Below are 11,103 nucleotides of genomic sequence, written 5' to 3' on the forward strand. Positions count from 1 at the left end.
TAGCTACTTACTAGAGTCTTTAAGTCAAAATCACTCTTAAATCCACTTAAGTCTTAAAGACAATCACACAAAGCAACAAAAACAACCTAGACTCTAAAATCGGACCCCTATGAGAGCTTCCTATTCGCACAAGATATAAGCTATCTAGTCGAGAATTGGAAAAGCAATTAAGGTGAGGTCTCCTAGGTGAGGCTTAGATGTTGGATCTAAGACACACTCACCGTCTANCCAATTTTAGGTTGTGAGACTTCTTTGAGTCTAGTTACAAATGAGGGAAGAGCACTTGTGAACTCTAGCACCTCACTTGCTTGGATTTGAAATTAAAAAAAACCAAAGAAAAATTACAATAAAACTTGGTAAATGACAAAGGAAATGAAAATTGGCTAAGGAAAAGATGTGTGCAGCTTTGGCTTCTCCAAACAATGATTGAATTATGATCAATTCACGCAATTCCTCTCAGCTGCCAAGTGTTCACTCAAGAAAACGAAATTCTGCAGAAACACCCTATGCTGGTTGCTGTTTTATGCACTGCTGCAGCAGCTTTTGGTGCAGACTGGGTCACGGATTCCCTTCCCAAATAGCCATCTTCTTGCATTTGTTTCTCATCATTGTACCTTCTTTGAGGCTTCCACTTGTGATAAACCTTCTGAGGTACACACCACCTATCCAACAAGCCAATTAGTCACTGTAATTGTCACCACATGTGCTACAATTTGCGCAACCAATAGACAGCAACACCAGGACTTTCTTCAAACAGTTGGTGTGCAGAGTGTTTTAAATTCGAAAAACAAGCAATTAAAGGTTGATCAAACACGGTGGCACCTCAAATGGATCCTAAGAAGGCTCTAGAACAGATTTAAAACACAAGAAACGACTATAAACCAGAATCAAACACGAATTGGCTATGCAACGAAAATTGCCTAAACTGTTTGATATAATGCCTCAATGAACTTGCATCAGTTTTTGGCAGCAAAGTGCAATACAATCAGAATTTCGAAACTGTTGATGCAATGGTCCTATTTGCCTTTTTAATGTTTTAGTAACTCTTTTGAATTGTTATCTTGCTATTTTATGGACCATAGGNTTTTGTTGCATCCAGTTTTATGGAATCAAACAGCAAACAAAGCATGATTTTAACATTCACNGCATAGCTCTCGGCCACAACAGATTTTAGTGCAGAAAAATTGGCCAAATGAACAGTACGGCCTATAGGTTCAATGCAATGATCCAGACATATTTGGATGATGAATTAAGACTGGTTTAAGCGAATTTGACAGATCAAAACAAACTATAACAGATTTTCACTACTGCAGTTCCAAATTTGCACTAAAATTTCACAACTAGCATGGTCAAAATTCAATTGGCTTGTAATTCTGGTTTGAAAACAGCAAAGAGAGTTTGGAAATGGTATTTGAAAGTTGCTCAAAACAGCAGAATCATGTTAAAGAGGATTGGCAATGATCTAATACCAATCTCACTCAATTATGCAGAATTGGACTCCAATGAAACACAGCAGCTCGGCTAAAATGCTTTTAAAGACTTGCAACATGAAAATCAATTGGAATCAACTCAGTTTCATCTTCCAAATGGTTCAGGTAATGGTTCAGACACTTGTTGTTCAATAGAACAGTACCATACCATATGCACCGTGTTTGTTGCAACAGAAACAGAATTCTGAAAATTCTGTATCAGATTTTGAAAACAGAAACAGATCTGAGTTTGAGTGGTATATCTAAACACCTGAGCTCAATTCTGAATTGATCATTGCTCTTACTTGGTGTAGCCACATCCAAACACTTCAGTTTTGGTAAAACTTGGTTGAACAACCAGATGCAATGACAGAAAAAATCAACTAAAATGACATGACTATAGACAAAACAGAATTGATGTTTAAATGATAGAAAATGACTCAAGGCAGCAAGAATAGTCGAATAAAATGATGAAAAACTCAAGCAATTAAAGCTAGCACCAAAAAAAGACTCAAGCAGAACCTAACTCAAACAGCAAATGAATGGAACAACATGAAACAGATTCAAGACATTTCATAAACGTGATGACAGTATGGAATAAAGCAAGGAAACACTTAGCTCACTGCAGGATCATGAATGAAGCTCTGAATACCACTTGATAACATCCAGCCTTGATGCTAGATCCAGATCCGTGAGGTAGGAAGGTGAGAATCAACTTGGAACAATTTGAAATCCAATGGAACAGTAGCTAGGATGGATTCCAGCGCTGGTTTGGCAGAGAAGAGAAACTCTCGGTTTTGATGAGAAGTAGGGAATGGTTGCAGCGGAATGTTGGTGCTTATGGTAGGGTGAGGTGAAGGCAAGCTTGAGTGAGTGGTTAACTACTTCAGAAGGCCTCCATAATGGAAGAAAGTAGCAATGGAGTTACAAGCAAGGAGAGTGACTTTCGGATGAGAGAATTGTGCTTTCATGAGCAGAATTTCATTCAATATTTCCAAAAGTGAGCTACAAGCTTTGCCTATGAGATTTTATAGATCAATCTCAAGGCATTTTACACGTTNCAGATCTGAAATGCTAATAGCTACCCATGTGCTAAATGTGTAGCTTCTAGAAAGCTTTATTTAAACACATGTAAAATATGCTAGGTGCCTATGAAAGAGGAAATACTAATGTCACCCCCTTTTATGTTAGGCACACCCCTCTTTTTGTAGAATTGGCCTTTTTACCCTTCTCCATGTCTTGGTAGGTTTGCAACATCTTCTTGTTCTTCAATTTTCCATCCAAAAATAGCAAATAGTATTTGACCTTGGGAAGAATACTCATCTTGGAGCTTTTTGGCCATNCCTCTTGTGATGGGTCCTATGGTGCTAGGCCTTCTTGTATCATAAGCTCATGTGATCAAAGCTAGACAATGTCTTGGTGCTTTTTAAGATCAATGAAGAGCTGTCACTGCACTGGATTGACTCAATCACAGAAACACATTTGCTGAATGGAAAACAAAGTAACAAATCAAAACTGCTTTAATCATAGCACAAGACTTTGACAAAACTGAAATCTGAATTTTAGAAGCTGAGTAAAACGAAAACACACGAGATGCACCGATTAAAATGTGGAGAATGCACTAAGGAACAAGTGAATGAACACCAAAGACTCACTCACACAGATGCAGCACAGAAAATCAATGAAACAGTGAATTTGGAGTAGAGCAGAACAACACGGAAGAAAGCAATGGAACAATGACTTATCTGGAGTGTGGATCAGCAAACCTAGGCTCTGAATACCACTTGATAAGCCTCTCCATTGTTGTGTTTGACGCTGGAACTCGAAAGGGAAGTAAATCCAGCAACTGGCAGCGGAAATTGATGGAATTCAGTGAGTGGTTGTTGTGGCAGAGAAGGAGATGGTGTGGTCCTTAGCTCAGGCAGCCTCCATTGTTGGAAGAAAGCTAAGAGGTGGGAGAGAGTTGATGGAGAAGATGACTTTGGTAAGCATTTGCTCGGTAGAGATAAATTTCAAATTGCAGAAATTTCTCATATATTCCAAAGTGTTGTACAAATGATGCTTTCATGAATTTATAGATGCATTCATGAAGCTAAAGCATGGAAATGGTGATTCGTAAATGGTTGATCAGCTGCCACATATTCACCCATGTGGAAAAGGTGAAGGCCTTCTAGAAAGGCTTATTCAAAGCACGTGAAAGTAAAGCTCAAATGCTAATTTTGAATGTGAAGGAGAAGTTCTCTAATGCAACCCCCTATCTTGATAAGAGCACCCCTCCTTATGTAGCAATGACCATTTTATCCTTCCCCATGTCTTGGCCAATTTGTAGTATCTCCTTGATCTCCTATTTTCCATCCAAAGATAGCAAAGAGTACTTGGCCTTTTGGAGAGTAATCTTGTTGTAGCTTTTTGGCCATTCTTCTTGTGATAGGACCTATGTGTGTCATTGTGCTAGACCCTCGTTGTTCATCTTTGCACTCTAGTTGGGGTATATACTGCTGTGGACCCATTTGAGAGGCCCCGAAAGACGATTAACAGGGCCTACTTTAGGCAGTATTGTGTGGTGGATGAGGCGGCTCTTTCCATTCCTGACCCTCAGCCTCCCCGTTGTCACCAGCCTCGTAGAGATGCTCAGCAGGCTCCCCCAGCTCAGCTTGACCAGCCAGCCCCACAGGACCCCTTCGCGATGGTGGAGATTCGACAAATGCTGCAACACTTGGGTGCACAGATGGCGGCCGTTAACAGGATTGGCCTTGCTCATGCTGAGATGATGCGCCAGGCCCATGCTGCTTCCCACCTGGATTTCATGACTGCATCGCAGTATGCGGCCTTTGTCGCTTGGCCTGGGGACCAGGCTCCCGCTAGTGAGGGGGGTAGCGCAACACCACATGTGATGGAGGAGGACGAGGTTGAGCAGGACGTCTCTCAGGCTGGGACAGAGATCATCGAGATTGATGATGATGACGATTCTGAGGAGGATGCATTGAGGTTGAGGATAATGATGCTGAGGAGGATGGCACTGAGGTGGAGGACAACGATGACAGTTTCTCCTAGACCCTCGGTTCAGGACATGCAGTTTGTGGAAACCTTTATATTTTGTCTTGTTTTTAAATTCAGTTTTTAAATTCTAGTTAGTTTAGTTTCTATTGTTAATTATGAACTTGGCTGATGGATGATTTTATGACTTTGATCTGATATCAAGTGTTTTGTTGAGTTTGAAATTTTTGTTGCTTGCTTGTTTGTGAGAATTCTTTGAGTTGGTAGAATTGAGATGTGAAAGTTAGATTGTGGTTGCTCTAGATGGTGTAGAATATTGCTTGGTTCTTATTGTGATCAATATGCATGGCATTGTGTTTTAAAATAATCTTGGAACCCTATGCAACCTAGTGAGATGTTGTGCTTCATAATTTTTGTTGAGTGAGATCACTTTGGAATCACAATTGACTTTGCCTGATTTTCGTTGTATGAATCATTGATTTGCATGTTACATATGATCAAGACCGTCTTGTTTCCCCATCTTGTCTAAAGTTTGAACCTAAAAGCTAATGCAACCTTGTAAATCCCATTTTTTTTTAACCTTATGACCAATGTGAAAAATTTGTGAATTCCTTACCTTGAGTTGAGCTGAGCGTTCATTTTGGTTCAGGAAAACAGTTTAAGTTTGGGGTGGTTGAAGTTGCAAGAACAATGACAAGAAAAATGCAAAGAAAAACGAAAAGAAAAATTTAGAAAAAAAAAGGAACAAGATCAAGAAAGAGAATCAAAAGATGAAAAGTTGGAAAAAGAATGAGATTTGGTTGCAATTGCTTGAAGTTTAAGAGAGAATTATGTTGACTTGTACTGATTTGAATGCTCTCTTAGCTAAAGGTGCTTTGCATCTAGAAAAACCAAAACTCCTTAGCCCAGCCAAAAATTCAAGCCTTGAAAGTCCTTGTGATGAAAACTTGCAGGTTAATGTATTCATTGTGGTTGAAATGAAAGGCAAAGTTAAATTGTGTGACATTGTGAGGATTGAGTGATTAACACACATCCCTATACACCCTTGAGCTTGAGAGAAACACTTTCCTTGGTGAGAAAAGGTTCCATGTGATTAAGGAGAACACTTTTGCCATGTTTGTTGATCCCTCAAAGAACTTTGCATGTTTCTTTGAATTGTATTTTTGTGAGCACCATAGTTGAAAATTTCTTTGTCAAAAATTCATCTTCTCAAAGTGATTTTACCATGTCAAGCAAGCTTGATTGGATTCTACTTCAATTGGATGTGATTCATTGGAATGGAATTGTCTGTCTTAGCCTTGTTCTCTTTTTGCTTGAGGACAAGCAAAGTTTCAAGTTTGGGGTTGTTGATAACGGTAATTCTTACCATTATCTATGGTATAATTTTCCTACCAAATCAACTCTTCCAAGGCTTGAAACATGCTTGATCCCTTCTTTTTCTTTAACTTTGTGAATATTTGAGGTTTAGGTTACACAACAATTTTCATCACTAATTCCTCCAAATTTTGTAGGAACTTTATGAGCTCTAGAAGGACCTCCAATTTTATCAAGAGTGAAGAGCCAAGGAAGAGCCAAAAATGTGAAGGTTTTGAAGTGGTGATACTTTCAGCTTCACGTTGGGCGCGAATTTCTTGGCGTTGGGCACGAATTGTTGCCGTTGATCCAGGAGGTTTTCACGCTGGGCATGACCTAAGGGGCGCTGGGTTGCCCCTGTCTTGCCTGTTTGCAGAAGATGGCGCCCAACACCTTAGGAAAGGACGTTGGGCGCAACTTTTCGCTGATGTGGCACCCTAACACTATAAAAGGCACACAGTTTCCGAGGGTTGCTATCTTCTTAGCGGCTGGAGCTCAAAAAGACGTTTTGGCACCTCTTGGAGTTGGTTTTGGACTGTGGGAGCTCTCCTTTCCTTCTCCTTGGGTCTCATCTTCACCATTTCTTTCCATTGTAAGCTCAAGCTCTCCATTGTAATGGAGAGCTAAGTTCCTTTTTGTTGGGGAATGATGTAAACTATAAAACTCCATTGTAAATGCACTTGTTTCGAATGAATATATGCTTATTTCATTACTTGCTAATGTTTATGTTATTTGCTTAAAGCTTGTTGTGACTTGATCAACCATAGCATGATTCTAGGGTTTGCTTAATGTTGGGAAATGTTGGGTGAACCTTGAAATGAACTAAACAACTAAAAGAAATAGTGTCTAGGGATAGAGCTAGGACCTTTGGTTGTCTTAAACTTCTTTTCTTAATGCGGGTGAACTTGTTAGGTTGTCAAGGGATTGAGATTTAACAAGTGAACTTAGGCTTTCTCACCAAGGGATTGGGTTTAAGTAACTTAGTAAGGTGACAAGAGCAAGCTAATTGAAGTAGTAGTAATTGTGCATTTGCATAGGAGTATAATAGTTGAAATCATTCTCCAACATATCCATTCCATACATTTATTCATCAATCATTCCATTTTCAAGTATTTTGGCCCTAAGAAGTTCAAACCTTTAGTTTTGCATCACTTTTACTTTCATTGCAAAAATTCACATTAAAGGAAACCATTCTTTAGCTTAAAGTAGTTAGTAATCATACGATAGTAAAGTAATACCGAAGTCTCTTGGGAAACGATATCCGGTCTTACCGGTTTTACTACTTGCACGACTTGGTACACTTGCCAAAGTCTCAACAGGGTGCATTCACGTTCATGATAGATGAAGAAAAGCATTTGAATGTTTGTGATGGTGTAGAAACCGAAATTGAGGTTGGAAGTGAGAGAAAAAGGTGCATTTAAATTTTTACCTCTTTTGTACAAGCATAATATGAAGCACATTTTCCATAGAAGGAATATTTCTACTTTGGTATTCAACCCTTTGCTTGTTTAGACGTGAATTGCATTGAGGAGAAGAATGTCTTGTGTTTGTTTTTATTCATTTGACCTTGCACATGTGGCACATTGGTAGAAGCAAAATCCATTTTGTTGGTCTTAAGGGCATTGTATACGTTACTTATGTGTTGGAAGGAGAAGAAATATTTGTTGACTTCATCGAGAGAGTAGAACACGTTTTTTTATGATAGAATGGTAGAAAGCACATGTTTTTCTTGGAGAATGAAGCCCATGGGACAAAAGGAGAACACATTTAATTGTTGTTGAAGAAAGATAACGAAATGAATTTGGAAGTTGGAGTGGACTAGGAGCTCACGGCCCAAGGGGTTTTCTCAAGCTATTTGCACTTTTAATTTCATTTGGTTGATGTACTTGGTCACATAAATTGCTAGTAGGAAATTGTGTTTGTTCATTCCTTTGTTTTGAATTAATTTACATAGTAGGATTAGTTCCTTTTTAGTTTCTCTAATTTAGTTTTGCATTTAAATTAATTTAACTTTGTTGGATAGTTGTTTGTCACATTGTTGGGGTCTAGTATTTTATTTTGTTTTAATGTTGTCTAATATGTTTGATCTTGTTACTTTAATTGTCATGATAGCTTAAATTAGTTTCGTTGGTCATTAACGATATTGCATTGTTTCCTTGAGATACCTGGACTCTGATTGTGTTTGCCACTCTGACTTGGTTAATTTGAAATCTATTTTTGCACTTGCAATTGGGTATACGCTTAGTTTCCCAGTTGGTGTTACATCTTTGCGTAGTTGATGTAATTGCATGGTGTAAATTAGATTTGACATTAACACTGCGTCCGCTTAGTTCGCTTTTATGAAAACAGGGTTAACCTTCGGTTAGTTGGTTAACTTTGTTGGATTAGAGGTTTGAGTCGCAACTTTATTTTGTTGATCTGTGATTGGAAACATTGTAATTAAGTTAATGACCGACTGTTTTTATTCTGTCTTTGAAACCGTTTTTAAATATGTGTTTAATTATTAGTTGCATCTGTGTTTTGATTTTGTTTATCCGCATTCACAAACTTTTCAACAACCCTCCCCCCAACCTTCGTGTTTGACTTTATTCTTGAACCGCAAAATTGGTCCTTGAGAGACGACCTACGAGTCATTCCTAGCTATACTGCATTTCTAAATTGCACATTAAATTTGTGTGGAGCGCGACACCCATCAAGAGCCATTGAATGAAACTGAAGCTATGAAGCAACCAATTTGGAGTAATGCGATGGAGGAGGAAATTAGATCCATAGAGAAGAATGGAACATGGAGATTGATTGACCTTCCAACAGGAAAACAATGTATTGAGGTGAAATGGATCTTCAAGAAAAAGTTGAATCCTGATGGATCAATTTTGAAACACAAGGCTAGACTTGTAGCTAAGGGATTTTTCAAAAGCAAGGGGTGGATTTCAACGAAGTATTTTCTCTAGTAGCACGGCTGGAGACCATAAGATTGGTGGTAACAGTGGCCTGTGCAAGGGAGTGGGCACTATTTCAACTTGACGTAAATCTGCATTTCTACATGGTCCCCTTGATGAAGAATTGTATATTATGCAACCACCTGGATTCATCAAGAAGAAGAAGGAACACCAGGTATACAGATTGCAAAGCTTGGAACAAGCAGATTGACTCATTCTTAATCAATCTGAAGTTTAGCAAATGTGTAGTCGAGCATGGATTTTATGTTAAGGGAGATTCAGAGGAAGACTTGGTTATCATTTGCCTATATGTAGATGATTTACTGGTCACTAGATCAAATCCAGAAAGTATAGATGAATTGAAGAGAGTTAGGGAAGCCGAATTTGAGATGACTGATTTGGGAAGATTGAGCTACTTCCTAGGAATGGAATTCTCCTATACAACGGCTAGATTGGTTTTGCATAAAAAGAAGTATGTAGGTGATTTACTGAAAATATTTAACATGATGGAGTGCAATGCTGCAAAGAGTCCTATGGAAGCCAATCTGAAGTTTACGCAGGATGACTCAGAAAAGGATACGGATTAAACAAAGTTCAAGCAGATCATCGGTTCACTACGTTTTCTGTGTAATAGTAGACCAGATTTAGCTTTCTGCGTGGGAGTAATCATCAGGTTTATGAACAAACCAAAAGAATCTCATATGCAAGCTGCGAAGAGAGTGTTGCAGTACATCAAAGGCAGGGTGGACTATGGAGTGTTATTTCCTATTGGAAGAAAGAAGATTGCAGAAGAGATAACAGGTTACACAGACTCAGATTATGGAGGTGATCCGGTTGAGAGAAAAAGCACTTCGGGTTATATCTTCATGGTGAATGATGCTCCCATTTCTTGGTGCTCTAAGAAACAATCGGTGGTGGCTCTCTCAAGCTGTAAAGATGAATATATAGGAGGAAGCTTTGCTGCATGTCAAGCCGTGTGGATTAAAGAGTTGATGGAAGAGTTGAAGTTGCCTTCGGTGAAGCCTATACAATTGAAAATTGATAATGTTTCAGCAATCAACTTGGCTAAGAATCCCATTAGCCATGGAAGAAGTAAACATATAGAAGTAAAATTTCATTTAAGGGTAGAGTTATTTTAGCCCACTGCAAAACTGATGTTCAGTTGGCTGATTTGTTTACCAAGCCTTTGAAGATTGAAAGGTTTGAAATATTGAAAGACAGCATAGGAGTTGTGTCTTTAAAGAATCTGACTTAACGGGGTGTATTAGGAAGTATAAGTGAGAGTTATAATCTTGTACAAGTGTCTATTAGAGCATAACATGTGTCATTTGTGTTGTGTATATAACAGACACATTGTTCCCATTTTTTAATAACACAGTATTATTCAGAACTTCTGTTTTCCTCTCTGTTTTCTCTGTTCATGTTCTCTACCTTTGCTTTTTCTCTGTCGCTCGGTGCACCTCTCTTCTCTGCTGGTCCAACAATTTAAAACACCTACGAGTGTACTACCTCCTCATCATGGAGTTTTGATTATGTGTGGTGCTAGATGATATCCCCAGCATACTTCTCAAAGATACAAATTGCATTAGAATTTTTGACTGGTACACCATCTTCTGCAAAATATGCATCCAAAAATGCGGCATTGGCTGGGCAATCAGCCGAAGGCTCAAGTGAGCGCGCTTTCTTTTACAGTGGCGAAGTCGTTTTTTGAATCTTCGGTGTCCTCTTCTTCATCAATCCAGCGCAGGACTTCCTGGCCTTCATGTGGTGCCTCCTCTTCTACTGGCCAAACAGATTTACGAGAATCACGCTACTCCAACGAGTTCGGCCTTTGGCCATGGCAGCGAGGGCACAGTCGACGATTGCGCAGACATCGCTAGCAGCGAATGGGGGTGGACATCGTTGATTCGCGTGCACAAGGATTGATAGAAGAAGGTTTAGGGAAAGCTGAGAAGGGAAAAAAAAGTAAAAACCAAGAAATGGAGAAGAAAGAAATGTGAGCTGCGTAGTAGAGAAATAAGAATGTGAAACTGAGAAGCGCGAACATTGAAAAATTAGGAATTTAAAGACGCGAGAGAAGGAAACATTTTGATAAATATTTAAAATAATTAAATGAAAACTTTACTGCGGTTTTTCATTTGAGACCATCAAAAACTAAGAGGGGTTTTTGAAAACGCTGAAAAAAAAACCCTCCTATTATATATTATTTTTGTAGTAAATTAGTCTATTTGTCATTTTTAGTTTTAATATAAAAAGCAATTGTATCACAATTTTTTTTTTAAACATGTTTTGTTGCCACTATGATTAAGGGTGTACAAAAAATTGAAAAACATGATGCAGATTAT

This window comes from Vigna radiata, unplaced genomic scaffold (genome assembly GCF_000741045.1).
Source record: "Vigna radiata var. radiata cultivar VC1973A unplaced genomic scaffold, Vradiata_ver6 scaffold_340, whole genome shotgun sequence".
Taxonomy (NCBI): Eukaryota; Viridiplantae; Streptophyta; class Magnoliopsida; order Fabales; family Fabaceae; genus Vigna; species Vigna radiata.